Raw genomic sequence first — 16,893 nt, 5'->3', positions numbered from 1 at the left:
GGATTCAGCAGTGCGGCAGGAACCCTTGCTGGCACCCGCAGTGGCAGCGGATTTCAGCATTGAGTCGGGCAGGACCCTGCCTGGCAAGTGGCTGGGGATTCAGGCATGAGGCGGCAGGACCCTTGCTGGCACCTCAGTGGCAGCTGGGGATCAAGCATGAGTGCGTGCCAGGACCCCTTGCCTGCACAGTGGCGCTGGGGATTCAGAATGAGGCGGGCAGACCCTTGCCTGGCACTGCGTGGCATGCTGGGGTGTGTTGTGGTTTGTGGTTTGGTTTGTTATGTGTGGGTGCTGTTTGGTTTGGATTCAAGCAATGAGGCGGTCAGTGAGTCTTTGCGCGGTTTGGGTGTGCTTATGGTGCTGGTGTGTGGTCCATGGCTAGGTGTGCGGTTGGTTGGTGGGTTGTGGTGATATTCAGGGTTTTCGGAGAGGTCTGGTGGTTGTAGGTTACCTCCTTGTCCGTGGACTCTGAGTGCAGGCTGGGGGATTCAGCATGTATCGGCGGGCAGGGACCCCTGCGGCACCTGCATGGCAGGCTTGGGATGTCTAGGTGTGTGCAGATGGCGAGGCGGCTATTTGACCGTGTCCTGGTCCTGGCACTCGTTTGTGTTTGTATGTTGTGGTGTTTGGGTTTGTGTGGTGGTTGGAGTGGCTGGCTGGGGATTCAGCGATGGCGACGGCAGGTACCCTTGCATGGCAACCCAGTGGCACTGGGGATTCAGATGACGGGCAGGACCCTTTGCCGTGGCCTCAGTTGCAGGCTGGGATTCCACTGAGGCGTGCCGGATCCGTTGCCTGGCACCGTGGCAGGCCTGGGATTCAGCATGAGGCGGGCAGAACCCCTGCCTGCCACCCAGGGTTGTCAGGCGGGGGAATTCAGCTGAGGCGGGCAGGACCCTTGCTGCACGCCAGTGCGGCTGGGGATTCAGCATGAGGCGTGGCAGGACCACCTTGCTTGCTCCCAGTGGCAGCTGGGGGATCAGCATGAGGCTGCAGACCGCCTGCTGGACCCAGTGGCAGCTGAATTCACATGAGGCGGGCAGACCTCCCTTGCCTGCACCCAGTGGCTGCTGGGGGATCAGCATTAGGCGGGCGGACTCTGGCCTGGCACCCAGGTGCAGCTGGGGATTCAGCATGAGGCGGCAGGACCTTGCCGGTGTGCTCCCAGTGGAGGCTGGGGGATTCAGCATGACGGGCAGACCCTTGCCTGCACCCCAGTGGCAGTTGGGATTATCACATGAGGCGCAACCCCTTGCCTAGGCACCCATGCAGCTGTGGATTCAGCTTTGAGGCGCAGGACCCTGCTGCACCATGCAGGGCTGATTCAGCATGAAGCGCAGCCCCTTGCCTGAACCAATTGCAGGTTGGGGATCCATGAGCGCGACCCTTGCCTTGCACCAGTGGCAGGCTGGGGAGTCACTGAGGCGGCATGACCCCTTGCTGGCACCCAAGCATGGGGATTCAGCATAGGGCGGGCAGTACCCCTTGCCTGACCCAGGCAGGCTGGGTTCAGCATGAGCGGCTGACCCCTTGCTGGCACCAGTGCAGGCTGGGGGATTCAGCATGAGGCGGGCAGGACCCTTGCCGGCACCAGTGGCAGGCTGGGGATCAGCAATGAAAAAGGCGGGGCAGGACCCTTGCCTGGCACCCTGTTTTGGGGGGCAGCTGGGGGAAAAAAAATTTTCAAAAGCAATAGGAGGCGGACGAAGGACCCCTTGGGGCCTTTTGGCAAACCAGTTTTGCAGTGCTTTGGGGGGGGGGGGGATTTTTCAGCCATGAAAAAGGCCCCGCAGTACCCCTGCCTGGCACCCGGGCCTGGGATCAGCCTGGCCTCAGGCGGGTCAGGACCCTTGCCTGGCGGCACCCAGGCGGGCAGGACCCTTGCCTGCAGCCTGCAGTGGGATTCGCATGGGCGGCCAAATTACAAGCAAAAAGCATGCCGTGCACCAGAGGCGGCTGGGATTCAGCATGACGGCAGACCCTTGCCCTGGCCCCCAGTGGGGGGGCAGGTCTGGGGGATTCAGCAATGAGGGCGGCAAGGACCCCTTGCTGGCACCCAGTGGCAGGCTGGGGATTTCTGAGCAAAATGAAGGCGGGGCAGGACCCCTTGGCCTGGCCCCCAGGGGGCAGGCTGGGATTCAGCATGAGCGGGCAGGAAACCCTTGCGTTGCCTGCTGCAGAAACCCAGTGGCAGCTGGGGGGATTCAGATGAGGCGGGCAGGACCCTTGCGCTGGCACCTGTGGCAGGCATGGGAGGGATTCAGCATGAGGCGGCAGGACCCTTGCTCTGGCACCCAGTGGCATGCTGGGATTCAGCGATTAGAGGGGCGGTGCAGGACCCGCTTGGGCGTGCATCTTCCAGTGGCACGGCTGGGGACTTCAGGCAGACCCCGACCTATCACCCTGCGGCATGGGGATCAGCATGAGCGTGGCAGACCTGCTGGCATCCCAGGCAGGCTTGGTTTTTTGATCAGCAGGTGAAGCTGCGGACCCTTCCCTGCACCATGCATTCTGGCGATCAGCCCTAGAGGTGCCAGGAACCCTGCCTGCACCGGGAATGTGGTATCAGCATGAGGCTGGGGGGACCCTTGCCTGCACCCATGCTCAGGCTGATCAGCATGAGGCTCGCCGGCAGACCCTTCCTGCTCACCCATGTGGCAGGCCCTGGGTTCACATGACGGCAGACCCTGCCTTGAGCCGAGGCAGCTGACTTCGATGAGGCGGGCAGGACCTTGCCTTCACCAGTGCGGTGGGATTCATGAGCGGCATGTCCCCTTCTGGCACCAGTGGTGGTTGGGCTGCTGGGGATCAGAACATGAGCACGCGGACCGCCTGGCACAGTGCAGGCTGGAGTCAGCATGATCGTGCAGGACCCCTTTGCCTGCACCAGTGCAGGCTGGGATCAGGCTGGGGAACCCTGCTTCACCATGCAGGGTTCCATGAGGGAAGGACCCTGCTGCACCAGGAGGCGGGGGATTCTCGCATTGAGCGGCAGACCCCTGCCTGAGCACCATGGCAGGGCTGGGACTTCGCAGAGGCGGCAACCCCATGCTGGGACCCAGTTGGCAGCTGGGTATTCAGAGAGGGCAGGACCCCTTGCTGGCATCCAGTGGCAGGCCTGGGGGATTCAGCATGAGGGCAGGACCCCTTGCCTGGCACCAGTGCAGGCTGGGATTCAGAGCATGAGGCGGGCAGGACCCTTGCTGGCAGTGGCAGGGCTGGGGGATTCAGGCATGGCGGGCATCCTTGCCTGCACCCAGTGCAGGCTGGGGGATTTCAAGCAAAATGGCGGGCAGGAGCCCTTGCCTGCACCCAGCGGCTGGGGGATTCAGCATGAGCGGGCAGACCTTTGCCTGGCACCAGTGGCATGGCTGGGGGATTCAGCCTGAGGCGGGCAGGACCCCTGCTGGCACCAGTGGCAGGCTGGGGATCAGCATGAGGCGAGCGGCAGGACCCCTTGCCTGCAACCCAGTGGCAGGGCAGACCTTCCTGGGGATTCAGCATGAAGGCGCTGGGATCAGCTGACGGCATACCCTTGCCTGGCACCCAGTGGCAGCTGGGGATTCAGCATGACGGCGGGCAGGACCCCTTGCCTGGCACCAGTGGCAGGCCTGGGGGATTCAGCATTGAGCGGGGCATGACCCCTTGCTGGCACCCAGTGGCAGGCTGGGGATTCAGCATGCAGCGGGCAGGACCCTTGCCTGCACCCGCTAGTGCAGGCTGGGATCAGCATGAGCGGGCAAGCCCTTGCTGGCACCCAGTGGCAGGCTGGGGATTCATCATGAGGCGGGCCTTTGCTGGCACCCCAGTGGCAGGCTGGGGATTCAGCATTCGAGGCGGCCAGGACCCCTTCCTGGCACCCAGTGGCAGGCTGGGATTCACATGAGGCGGGCAGGACCCCCTTGCCTGCACCCAGTGGCAGGCTGGGGATTCTAGCATGAGGCGGGCAGGACCCCTTGCCTGCACCAGTGGCAGGCTGGGGATTCAGCATGAGGCGGGCCAGGACCCTTGCCTGGCACCAGTGGCAGCTTGCGGGATTCAGCATGACGTGCCAGGACCTGCCCTTGCACCCAGTGGCAGCTGGGGGATTCAGCATGAGCGGCGGCAGGACCCCTTGCCTGGCACCCAGTGCAGGCTGCCGGTTCAGCATGAGGCGGGCAGGTACCCTTGCCTGGCACCCAGTGGCAGGCTGGGGATTCAGCATGAGGCGGGCAGGACCCCTTTGCCTGCACCCAGTGGCCAGGCTGGGGGATTCAGCATGAGGCAAGGGCAGGACCCCTTGAACCTGGCCTGGCACAGGCTGGGATTCAGCATGAGGCGGGCAGACCCTTGCCCTGGCACGTGGCAGGCGGGGGATTCCAGCATGCCTGGCAGCGGCAGGACCCCTTGCCTGCACCCAGTGGGCAGGCTTGGGGATTCAGCATGAGGCGGGCAGGACCCTTGCCTGGCACCAGTGGCAGGCGGGGGATTCAGCATGAGGCGGCAGGACCCCTTGCCTGGCACCAGTGGCAGGTGGGGATTCAGCATGAGGCGGCAGCCCTTGCCTGGCACCGTGCGTCTGTGGGGATTGAGGCGGGCAGGACCCTGCCTGGCACCCCAGTGGCAGGCCTGGGGATTCAGCATGAGGCGGGCAGGAACCCCTTGCCCTGGCACCCAGTGGCGAGGCTGGTGGGGATTCAGCATGAGCGGGCAGGACCCTTGCCTGGCACCGCCAGTGCGGCTGGGGATTCAGCATGAGCGGGCAGGACCCCTTGCCTGGCACCCAGTGGCAGGCTGGGGATTCAGCATGAGCGCGCAGGACCCCTTGCCTGGCACCCAGTGGGCAGGCGGGGGATTCAGCATGTGGCGGCAGGACTTCTGCTGTCACCCAGTTGCAGGGGGATTCAGCATGAGCGGCAGGACCCTGCTGCATGGAGGCGCCGGCAGGACCCCTTGCCTTGCACCCAGTGGCAGGCTGGGGATTCAGCATGAGGGCGGGCAGGACCCCTTGCCTGGCACCAGTGGCAGGCTGGGGGATTCAGCATTGAGGCGGCAGGACCCTTGCCTGGTGGCAGGCTGGGATTGCATTTGCCTGCACCCCAGTGGCAGGGATTCAGCATGAGGCGGCAGGACCCCTTGCCCTGGCACCCAGTGGCAGGCTGGGGGATTCAGCATGAGGCGGGCAGACCCTTGCCTGCAGCACGCAGACCCCTTGCCTGCACCCAGTGGCAGGCTGGGGGATTTCAGCATGAGGCGGGCAGGACCCCTTGCCTGGCACCCAGTGGCAGGCTGGGGGATTCAGCATGAGGCGGGCAGGACCCTTGCCTGCACCCAGTGGCAGGCTGGGGGATTCAGCATGAGGCGGGCAGGACCCCTTGCCTGGCACCCAGTGTCAGGCTGGGGGATTCAGCATGAGGCGGGCAGGACCCCTTGCCTGGCACCCAGTGGCAGGCTGGGGGATTCAGCATGAGGCGGGCAGAACCCCTTGCCTGGCACCCAGTGGCAGGCTGGGGGATTCAGCATGAGGCGGGCAGGACCCCTTGCCTGGCACCCAGTGGCAGCTGGGGATTCAGCATTGAGGCGGGCAGGACCCTTGCCTGGCACCATGGGCAGATGGCAGGCTGGGGGATTCAGCATAGAGGCGGGCAGTGGCACCCTTGCCTGGCACCCATGGCAGGCTGGGGAATCAGCATAGAGGCGGGCAGGACCCTTGCCTGGAGGCACCCGGGCCAGTGGCAGGCTGGGGGATTCAGCAGTGAGGCGGGGATTCAGGACTGCCTGGCAGGACCCCTTGCATGAGCTTGGGCACCCAGTGAGGCAGGCCTGCTGGAGGCTGGGGATCAGCATGCCTGCACAGGCGGGGCAGGACCCTTGCCTGGCACCCAGTGGCAGGCGGCAGACCCCTTGGGGGCATTCAGCATGAGCGGGGCAGGACCCTTGCCTGGCACCCCAGGCTGGGGATTCAGATGAGGCGGCAGGCCTTGCCTGGCAGGATGGGGATTCAGCATGAGGCGGCAGGACCCGGCTGCCTGGCACCAGTGGCAGGCTGGATTCAGCATGAGGCGGGCAGGACCCCTTGTGGCACCCAGTGGCAGGCTGGGGATTCAGCATGAGGCGGGCAGGACCCCTTGCACTTTGCCTGGCACCCAGTGGCAGGCTGGGGATTCAGCATGAGGCGGCAGGACCTTGCCTGCACCAGTGGCAGGCTGGGGATTCAGCATGAGGCGGGCAGGACCCTTGCCTGGCACCCAGTGGCAGGCTGGGGGATTCAGCATGAGGCGGCAGGACCCCTTGCCTGGCACCCAGTGGCAGGCTGGGGGATTCAGCATGAGGCGGGCAGGACCCCTTGCCTGGCACCCAGTGGCAGGCTGGGGATTCAGCATGAGGCGGGCAGGACCCCTTGCCAGTGGCACCCAGTGGAGGAGCTGGGGGGCATTCAGCATGAGGCGGGCAGGACCCCTTGCCTGGCACCCAGTGGCAGGCTGGGGGATTCAGCATGAGGCGGCAGGACCCCTTGCCTGGCACCCAGTGGCAGGCTGGGGGATTCAGCATGAGGCTTGTGGAGCATGCAGCCTGCTGCTGGGGATTCAGCATGAGGCGGGCAGGACCCCTTGCCTGGCACCCAGTGCAGGCTGGGGGGATCAGCATGAGGCGGGCAGGACCCCTTGCAGCACCCAGTGGCAGGCTGGGATTCAGCATGAGGCGGGCAGACCCCTTGCCTGGCACCCAGTGGCAGGCTGGGGGATTCAGCATGAGGCGGGGCACCCATGGACCCTTGCCTGGCACCCAGTGGCAGGCTGGGGATTCAGCATGAGGGCGGGCAGGACCCCTTGCCTCACCCAGTGGCAGGCTGGGGATTCAGCATGAGGCGGCAGGGGACCCCTTGCCTGGCACGGGGCCCAGTGGCAGACCCTGCTGGGGCATTCAGCATGAGGCGGCAGGACCCCTTGCCTGGCACCCAGTGCAGCTGGGGGATTCAGCATGAGGCAGAACCCTTGCCGCTGCTGCACCAGTGGCAGCTGGGGATTCAGCATGACGGCAGACCCTTGCCTGGCACCCAGTGGCAGGCTGGGGATTCAGCATGAGGCGGGCAGGACCCCTTGCCTGGCACCCAGTGGCAGGCTGGGGGATTCAGCATGAGGCGGGCAGGACCCCTTGCCTGCACCCAGTGGCAGGCTGGGGGATCAGCATGAGGCGGGCAGGACCCTTGCCTGGCACCCAGTGGCAGGCTGGGGATTCAGCATGAGTTGCCTGGCACCCAGTGCAGGCTGGGGGTTCAGCATGAGGCGGGCAGGACCCCTTGCCTGGCACCCAGTGGCAGGCTGATTCAGCATGAGGCGGCAGGACCCCTGCCTGGCACCAGTGGCAGGCTGGTGGATTCAGCATGAGGCGGGCAGACCCCTTGCCTGCACCCAGTGGCAGGCTGGGGGATTCAGCATGAGGCGGCAGGACCCCTGCCTGGCACCCAGTGGCAGGCCTGGGGATTCAGCGATGAGGCGGGCAGGACCCCTTGCCTGGCACCCCATTTCAGCATGAGGCGGGCAGGGGACCCGCGCTTGCCTGGCACCAGTGGCATGGATTCAGCATGAGCGGGCAGACCCCTTGCCTGGCACCCAGTGGCACTGCGGATTCAGCATAGCGGCAGCCCCTTGCCTGGCACCCAGTGGCAGGCTGGGGGATTCAGCATGAGGCGGGCAGGACCCCTTGCCTGGCACCCAGTGCAGGGGGGGATTCAGCATGGGCGCAGGACCCCTTGCCTGGCACCCAGTGGCAGGCTGGTTCTGGGCGGGCAGCCCCTTGCCTGGCACCCAGTGCAGGCTGGGGGATCAGATGCGGGCAGGACCCCTTGCCTGGCTGGCAGGCTGGCAGCCATGAGCGGCAGGCCCCTTGCCTGGCTGGTTCTTGGCGGACTCTTGCTCTCTCTTGGCAGGCTCTTGGGCTCTTGGCTCTTGGCTCTTGGGCTCTTGGCAGCTTGGCTCTTGGCCTCTTGGCTCTTGGCTCTTGGCTCTTGGCTCTTGGCTCTTGGGGCCTTGGCTCTTTGCGGCTCTTGGCTCTTGCTGGCTCTTGGCTCTTGGCTCTTTGCTCTCTTGGCTCTTTGGCTCTTGGCTCTTGGCTCTTGGTCTTGGCTTGGCTCTTGGCTCTTGGCTCTTGGCTCTTGGCTCTTGGCTCTGGCCTTGGGCTCTTTGCTCTGGCTCTTGCTCTTGGCTCTTGGTCTTGGCTCTTGCTCTTGGCTCTTGGCTCTTGGCTCTTGGCTCTTGGCTCTTGGCTCTTGGCTCTTGGCTCTTGGCTCTTGCTCTTGGCTCTTGGCTCTTGGCTCTTGGCTCTTGGCTCTTGGCTCTTGGCTCTTGGCTCTTGGCTCTTGGCTCTTGGCTCTTGGCTCTTGGCTCTTGGCTCTTGGCTCTTGGCTCTTGGCTCTTGGCTCTTGGCTCTTGGCTCTTGGCTCTTGGCTCTTGGCTCTTGGCTCTTGCTCTTGGCTCTTGGCTCTTGGCTCTTGGCTCTTGGCTCTTGGCTCTTGGCTCTTGGCTCTTGGCTCTTGGTCTTGGCTCTTGGCTCTTGCTCTTGGCTCTTGGCTCTTGGCTCTTGGCTTGGCTCTTGGCTCTTGGCTCTTGGCTCTTGGCTCTTGGCTCTTGGCTCTTGGCTCTTGGCTCTTGGCTCTTGGCTCTTGGCTCTTGGCTCTTGGCTCTTGGCTCTTGCTCTTGGCTCTTGGCTCTTGGCTCTTGGCTCTTGGCTCTTGGCTCTTGGCTCTTGGCTCTTGGCTCTTGGCTCTTGGCTCTTGGCTCTTGGCTCTTGGCTCTTGGCTCTTGGCTCTTGCTCTTGCTCTTGGCTCTTGCTCTTGGCTCTGGCTCTTGCTCTTGGCTCTTGGCTCTTGGCTCTTGGCTCTTGGCTCTTGCTCTTGCTCTTGGCTCTTGGCTCTTGGCTCTTGGCTCTTGGCTCTTGGCTTTGGCTCTTGGCTCTTGGCTCTTGGCTCTTGGCTCTTGGCTCTTGGCTCTTGGCTCTTGGCTCTTGGTCTCTGGCTCTTGGCTCTTGGCTTGCTTGGCTCTTGGCTCTTGGCTCTTGGCTCTTGGCTCTTGCTTGGCTTGGCTCTTGGCTCTTGGCTCTTGGCTCTTTGGCTCTTGGCTCTTGGCTCTTGGCTCTTGGCTCTTGGCTCTTGGCTCTTGGCTCTTGGCTCTGCTCTTGGCTCTTGGCTCTTGGCTCTTGGCTCTTGGCTCTTGGCTCTTGGCTCTTGCTCTTGGCTCTTGCGCTCTTGGCTCTTGGCTCTTGGCTCTTGGCTCTTGGCTCTTGGCTCTTGGCTCTTGTCTCGGCTCTTGGCTCTTGGCTCTTGGCTCTTGGCTCTTGGCTCTTGTCTTGGCTCTTGGCTCTTGGCTCTTGGCTCTTGGCTCTTGGCTCTTGGCTCTTGGCTCTTGGCTCTTGGCTCTTGGCTCTTGGGCTCTTGGCTCTTGGCTCTTGCTCTTGGCTCTTGGCTCTTGGCTCTTGGCTCTTGGCTCTGGCTCTTGGCTCTTGGCTCTTGGCTCTTGGCTCTTGGCTCTGGCTCTTGGCTCTTGGCTCTTGGCTCTTGCTCTTGGCTCTTGGCTCTTGGCTCTTGGCTCTTGGCTCTTGGCTCTTGCTCTTGGCTCTTGGCTCTTGGCTCTTGCTCTTGGCTCTTGGCTCTTGGCTCTTGGCTCTTGGCTCTTGGCTCTTGGCTCTTGGCTCTTGGCTCTTGGCTCTTGGCTCTTGCTCTTGGCTCTTGCTCTTGGCTCTTGGCTCTTGGCTCTTGGCTCTTGCTCTTGGCTCTTGGCTCTTGGCTCTTGGCTCTTGGCTCTTGCTCTTGGCTCTTGGCTTCTTGGCTCTTGCTCTTGGCTCTTGCTCTTGCTCTTGCTCTTGGCTCTTGCTCTTGGCTCTTGGCTCTTGGCTCTTGCTCTGGCTCTTGGCTCTTGCTCTTGGCTCTTGGCTCTTGCTCTTGGCTCTTGGCTCTTGGCTCTTGGCTCTTGGCTCTTGGCTCTTGGCTCTTGCTCTTGGCTCTCTCTTGGCTCTTGCTCTTGCTCTTGGCTCTTGCTCTTGGCTCTTGCTCTTGGCTCTTGGCTCTTGCTCTTGGCTCTTGGCTCTTGGCTCTTGCTCTTGGCTCTTGGTCTTGGCTCTTGGCTCTTGGCTCTTGGCTCTTGGCTCTTGGCTCTTGCTCTTGCTTGCTCTTGGCTCTTGCTCTTGCTCTTGCTCTTGCTCTTTCTTGCTCTTGCTCTTGCTCTTGCTCTTTGGCTCTTGGCTCTTGCTCTTTGCTCTTGCTCTTTGCTCTTGCTCTTTGCTCTTCTGCTCTTTGCTCTTTGCTCTTTGCTCTTTGCTCTTGCTCTTTGCTCTTTGCTCTTTGCTCTTTGCTCTTTGCTCTTTGCTCTTTGCTCTTTCTTTGCTCTTTGCTCTTTGCTCTTTGCTCTTTGCTCTTTGCTCTTTGCTCTTTGCTCTTTGCTCTTTGCTCTTTGCTCTTTGCTCTTTGCTCTTTGCTCTTTGCTCTTTGCTCTTTGCTCTTTGCTCTTTGCTCTTCGCTCTTCGCTCTTCGCTCTTCGCTCTTCGCTCTTCGCTCTTCGCTCTTCGCTCTTGATAAATATTCATCATTATCATCATTAATCACTATCCATCATCATCTATCATTCATCCATAATCCATCATTACCTAATCATCAATTATAATTAATCTCCATAATCAATGATCTTCATTCATTATAAAAAAATATCATCAATCATTACCATCAATAATTATCAACCAGCATCAATAATCATTTATCATGATAGATCTTCATCATCAATAATCATCATCATTGACATCATCACCGGCAATCAGCATCATCCAATAATCATCCATCCAACATCTATTACCCATCAATCATTAATTTATTATCCATTTATTATCTATCCTTTTATCCATCACCCATCCTTTAATCCATCATCCATCCTTTAATTAATCATCAATCATAAATTATCATCATCATGGCAGATGTGCGGGAGCTCGTGTTTATTCAAGGTGTGGCAACAAAGTTTACATAGCTTACATCAAGACACATACATGACTGTAAACATACACAACATATCAATGTCGTAATGACTTTCAACCTCCGTCAGTCAGTTTACCTAAACAACCGTTATGTAATACTTCCCAACATTCTCCCTCGGTCGGATTCTGTTCAGGGAGGTTCACACTAACACACACATCTACACTTCCTTAAATAATCTTTCTTGAAATTTCCTTGAATATTCTTCCTTGAAAACTCTCCTAACCTGGGGGCCGTTGGGGTTAACTAGGCCAACACCCCCTCCACACCTACCCCCCCCCCCCCGACAGTGTCCGTCTCCTAGAGCAACGAGTGGCGACTAGACGGACACACCTGTGTACGAGATACACACTAGCAAACTCCTAAACAGTCAGGCCTTTCTCTTTCTTAACAATTTTATTAGCTTTCTCTCTCTTGGCTATATCTAGGCTGTCTGCTTGTTTGTTTGCTAATCTGTCCGCATTTCTGTCATAACGACCGACACTCTGCATTATGTATCTAGTCACAGCTTTACCTTCTAATCCTATCATTTCGCCTTCTTTCTTACATGAGATCACATCAAATACTAGTGGGGCATCCATGTTGCACACGAAGATAGCAAATAATAATGAAATAAAGTCACCTCAAATAATCTCACAAATACAATCAGATAGAAATGTAATCACAGCATCAAAACGTGTCTTCACAATGATTCGCAAAATGAAAGAAGGAATAAAAATCCCTAAGTCAACTACAGTTCTAAACACTTCAGGGTGTAAGCCCTAGTTCAATCAAGGCTATTTAGGAAACAACTACACTCAATCATCAATCAAAGCAGTGAGTGTACACACATCTCAAATCCAAATTTTAGTAAACACAGTAAAGCCCACAAAGAGCAATCAGATTATTTAAATGTAATAATCTGAACACTACTTATCATCAAGATTTAAAGTTCAATATAGGTTTGAGGAACAACCAAATTTTTTTTCCCTTAAAACAATAGAATTGAGTACCTAATGGGGAAGATAATAACACACTCAGACACTACCAAGCTTCTTCCAATAAAAACAACACACAGGGGTAAGATAAAGGTAGCAGGGAAAGAAAGACAGAATATAGTAGAGACAGAGGCTCTTACTAGGGGTAGAACTTTACAGACCCGTAGACCCCTGGAGCTGGAGAGGGGGAATAAAAGGTGAAAATTAACCTTTAACATCAACAGAAAAACCACTAGACTCCTTCCACACAACAATTGTTTACAAGACAGACAGCCCCGCAATCATGTCGGGGTGAGCAATTGTCACGGACAATGGCAGATGGCATGTTTTTTTTTAAGCAGGTTCAGGTCAGATGACAACAACACAAACCCTCTGCCCCAATACACGGTCAAATACCAAACAATTCTCTATAGCATCTCGCAATTCTTAGCTCCACGCCACAAATGTAAAATTTCTTATATTTGTCCTCACTCTGTCTACTTGCTGATGAGAAGAATGGGATATCGCCATGAAACTATGTCCGATGACTAGTGGTCACACTGACAAATTAGAATAAGTCAAAGATAATACTTACAATTCCCGTCATCTGCCATCTGCCATCCCGATGTAGGATGCTCTCACGAACCTCAGCGGCGGGAATGCTCTTCCTCCACCCGATCACTGCCAGGCACGTGCGCTGTCACACTGGCAACTACACTAACACGCCACTGCACACATTTCCATGGAAACACCAATGCTGGTGGACACTTCCAGACTCTTTGGCCAGGGCATTAGTGGAAACGTCGACAGGAGGCTTGATTCCTCGACGACCAACAAGGGAAGAAACTGCAGGGCTACCCGGATGGGTTCGAGCTACCCAGTCCTCCCTCGGTTGACAGTCACGCCTGGGTGGATCCGGTGTAGGAAGAAGGCTCTCAGGCCCTCCTGTAGTTAGAGATCTGTTTCAGCGGGTCCTCCTTAGCTGTTCCTCCACATGAGTTCCTGTAACTTAATGACTAATGAGACTACCACTCACTGACTAATGAGACTACCATTCACTGCTACTATTAGTCTCCCTGAGTTAAACTCATCACGTGATTTCTTATTGAACGTTAAGATTTTTCTCATGAAACAATTTAACAATACTTTTGCCGTGAAATCAGAATTTAGAATTCAGGATAATATAAACACATATTTGCTTACCTTGACTGGCCAAGGAACTAAATGCACAGATTCCCCTGTCCGTATTCTCACCTGTACAGGTAGGACCAACCGTCTCGGCGCCTGCGTTGGGAATGTCACACACTGTTCACTGAGCGAAAATCCTGGAGGTGAGCTGTCGTGAGCTGTCGTTACTAGTGTCACGTGTCATCAGCTATGCTCCTGCTAGGGGTTTGCGAATTAGACACCCCCCCTTTTTTTTTCTTTTATTCTCAAGCGGTACACACTCGCACACACTCGCGAACTACGTTTACACGGGAAATAAAGCATATCTCTGACACACAACATTATCTTTATCTTGTAATCATCTTGTCACTAGCACTTGTTTTGTTTAGTTTATTTTTTTACTCTTTTGTTTAGTTTTGTATGTGAGCACACTTGTTATAGTATCCCTGCACGATGAACAGCGGTTAACGTAAGTTGTCATTCCAAAATACAGATATAAAAAAATTAAATATATTAAAACAGAAGAAAAAAAATTAGTCTCTCACTGTTTTAAATTGTTTATTTTAATTTGTCTGAATTTTTGCTATCTTTATCCTGAGGAAACTTTTGTTTACAAGTAAATCACACTGGAAAAGGAAGCATGCACAAGTTGACTTTTTCTGTTCATTTATTCCTCCTAGTCTTTCCGTTTACTTTCTGACGCTTTTCTGTTGAAAGATGAAGTCTCGTTTACACCAGATACAACGATGTCTTTAATTATAATAATTTAAATTTTTCATGTCGAGTCGGTTATTAGCAGTGAGAGTGTGTGGGATAACCGTTACCGACAACCCAGGTTCTTAGTTGTAATACACACATACACACACACGCACACGCACACAATAAAAAAGAATAAATAGAAACAGGAGACGGGAGACGGGAGACACACGAGTTAAATAGACATTAACAGAGTTTCGTTTCGCTGAAATCTTTATGAGGATCACTATCACGGACCAGTCCGTGCCTCCTGTGTTTTTCGCTGTGTTTAACCCTTTATGGCTCAGGGACTAAACGTGTATGTAGAGTATGTATGTCTTGCAAACATGCAAGATTCGGCCAAGCTTGACCGACAGCCAGTGTGTACGGCTACTGTATGTGTGTGTGTGTTATTCGTATTTTTGGATTAATTCTTGTTGACGGGACATGTGGCGAGCGGCGAACTGTGAGTAAAGTACTCAAGTCTGTCAAGACTGCTAGTGCGATTATAAATAATAAGATAATAGAAGATTATAGATAATAGAACTGGAACTTTTTGCCCCGGATTGTAAACATTAGATGTAACATTGTAGCTATCTTTAGCTGTGTCGCCGATAGAGTATTGAGTTGAGGCGAGCTGTAAGTTATTCATATATGCGATATAGTTTGTAAAGTCCTGAGCCACTCAACAACTAAATAACATGATTTGGACAGCCTCGGGCAATCGTTGTGGATTGTCTTTTGCTGAGTCCCGTATTTGACTGTTTAGTGGACTAATCATTTATGTTTATGGTTGATTTGTATGTTTATTCCCGTCTCCAGTTCTCCAGGTCTACGGGTCTGTAGAGTTCTACCCGTAGTAAGGACTTAGCTTCTGTCCATACTGTATTCTGTCTTTCTTTCCCTGCTACCTTTACCTTACCCTGAGTGTTGTTTTTATTGGAAGAAGCTTGGCAGTGTGTGAGCGTGTGATTATCTTCCCCATTATTTTTTCTATTGTTTTAAGAAGAAAAAAAAAAAGAAAATTTGTGGCTATTCCTCAAACCTATACTGAGCTTTGACTCTTGATGAACAGTATTGTTGACAATATTACCTTGAAAGAATCTGATTGCTCTGTTTGCTCGTTGGGATTTCTTATGTGTCTATAGCATCTTTAGAGATAAATTGGTATTGAGGATTTTTGTGTATACTGAGATTTGGACTAGACACATAGTGCAGTGTAATGATAGACAGATTAGAAAAATTTGAGATGTGTTTGATGGTTCAGGATAGTTGTTTTCTGAATAGCCTTGATTGAACAAGGGCTTACACTTTGAAGTGTTTACAACTGTATTTGACTCAGGGATTGTTACTCCCTCTTTGATTTTGAGAATCACTGTTGAGAGCCCCAGCTAGTATTTGATGCATATAAGAAAGAATAGCCAGAGAGAAAGAAGGTGATAGAATATCCAGAGAGAAAGAAGCTGATAGAATTGCCAAGAAAGAGGAAGCCGATAGGATATGTGAGAAGCGGACGAACTAGAAAAAAAGCAGCATAATAAGTTTCTTTCAATGGAAAACAAAAGTGAAATCGAATTGGTTCACAAGTTCTTTATTTTCCAAGACATGAACTGTAATATCGTGTCAAATAAAAATAATTTCGTCGTAAGACGTAAACTCCGAGCGACAGCCAACAGAATGTTTAGGCATGTGGACTTAATCGTGTATCTTCAACTAATAATAAGAATAATAATTTGCTGGAAATAGCAGTAATTAAATGCAACTTTATGTATAAAAATCTTTCGTAAACCTAGGCTTTTACAATCCATTTATAATTTAATCATACACACAAGTGTTACACAGACACCACCACTACCACCCGACTTCATTCCAAATACATTCACGCATCAGTTACATAAAGATTTCGACTTCCTGTCATTGATGTCTTTCCAGCTGTTGACCTGTTGTTACATGCTGCCAATAGGTGTCGTCACTTGTCTACGGCTTGTTAGTATGTCTGCAAGATAAAAAATGTTTTAAGCATGTTGTCATTCCAAAATACAGCCTGTCTCTGGTTTATGGTCTTGATGGTTCTAGGCTCCAATTGTCTCATTCTTGTAAAGCTTTAAAGTTTATTTCTTGCTGTAGTCACTTATATCTCTGTCTTTCTTTTTTCTTAAATATTAATAATCAGATTTGTAAAACAAATAATTTGTGTGGAGTTGATCTCAATGCGCTGAGCACAAACGAATAAACAGCAATTAACAATAAAACAATCAAACAAATTTTGTTGTTAAGTTTATACCAGTCTCTTCGATAACGTTTTCAAAGGTCCACCTGAATTAAAATGTTGTTCAATTTACTTAGCTAAGCTGTTATAATAATACTCAAGCTAATAACCTGAGCATTGTGACTATGTGCATAGACGCCACACTAAACAACTCATTCAAACTGGCAGGAGAAACTAATCAAAGGGACGTAAGACACAAAAAAAAAAAGATTTTGCTTGTTATCTCCCATTCTTCCGTGTTTTGTTTGTTACCTGATCCGGACTGAAAAATTGTTTTCTCAAGATATATATAATCAAGTCTTTAAAAGAAGATAGAAGAAATCAATGTTTACTCCCTTACCGAAATTGTTTATTTTAATCGGTCTGTTTTTGTTTTCTTTAGCAAGATAACTCCTACGTTACGGAGACGGTGCTCGCGATCTTCACTAATGTAACCTACTTGTACATTGTGTCTTGATTTTACCCTTTACCTGTCATCAGTTTTAGGCCTTGAGTTATTTTGACTACCATAATAAACTTTATGCAGCTCTTCATAGTGTTTAAAAGTTATCGAATTAGCGCCAGAACAAGTTAATTCGTGGTGGCAATGAGTGAAGGGGAGAGTTGGCTTAGCACGGAAGTGTCACGCTTCCGAAGGCTCCCGAAGTTTTTGCCTTCACTGAGACGTTTTCAACAAAAAATATCAGCGTCTGGACTGCAGAATGGAGCGTTGAGCTGTTTTTTTTTTTTTTTTTTTTTTTTTTTTTAAACATACCATGCCGTAAACATGATGA

Source organism: Pomacea canaliculata, linkage group LG12, assembly GCF_003073045.1.
Source record: "Pomacea canaliculata isolate SZHN2017 linkage group LG12, ASM307304v1, whole genome shotgun sequence".
In the NCBI taxonomy this organism is placed as follows: domain Eukaryota; kingdom Metazoa; phylum Mollusca; class Gastropoda; order Architaenioglossa; family Ampullariidae; genus Pomacea; species Pomacea canaliculata.
The sequence above is the reverse complement of the archived record's forward strand: the minus strand, read 5'-3'. Positions refer to the sequence as shown.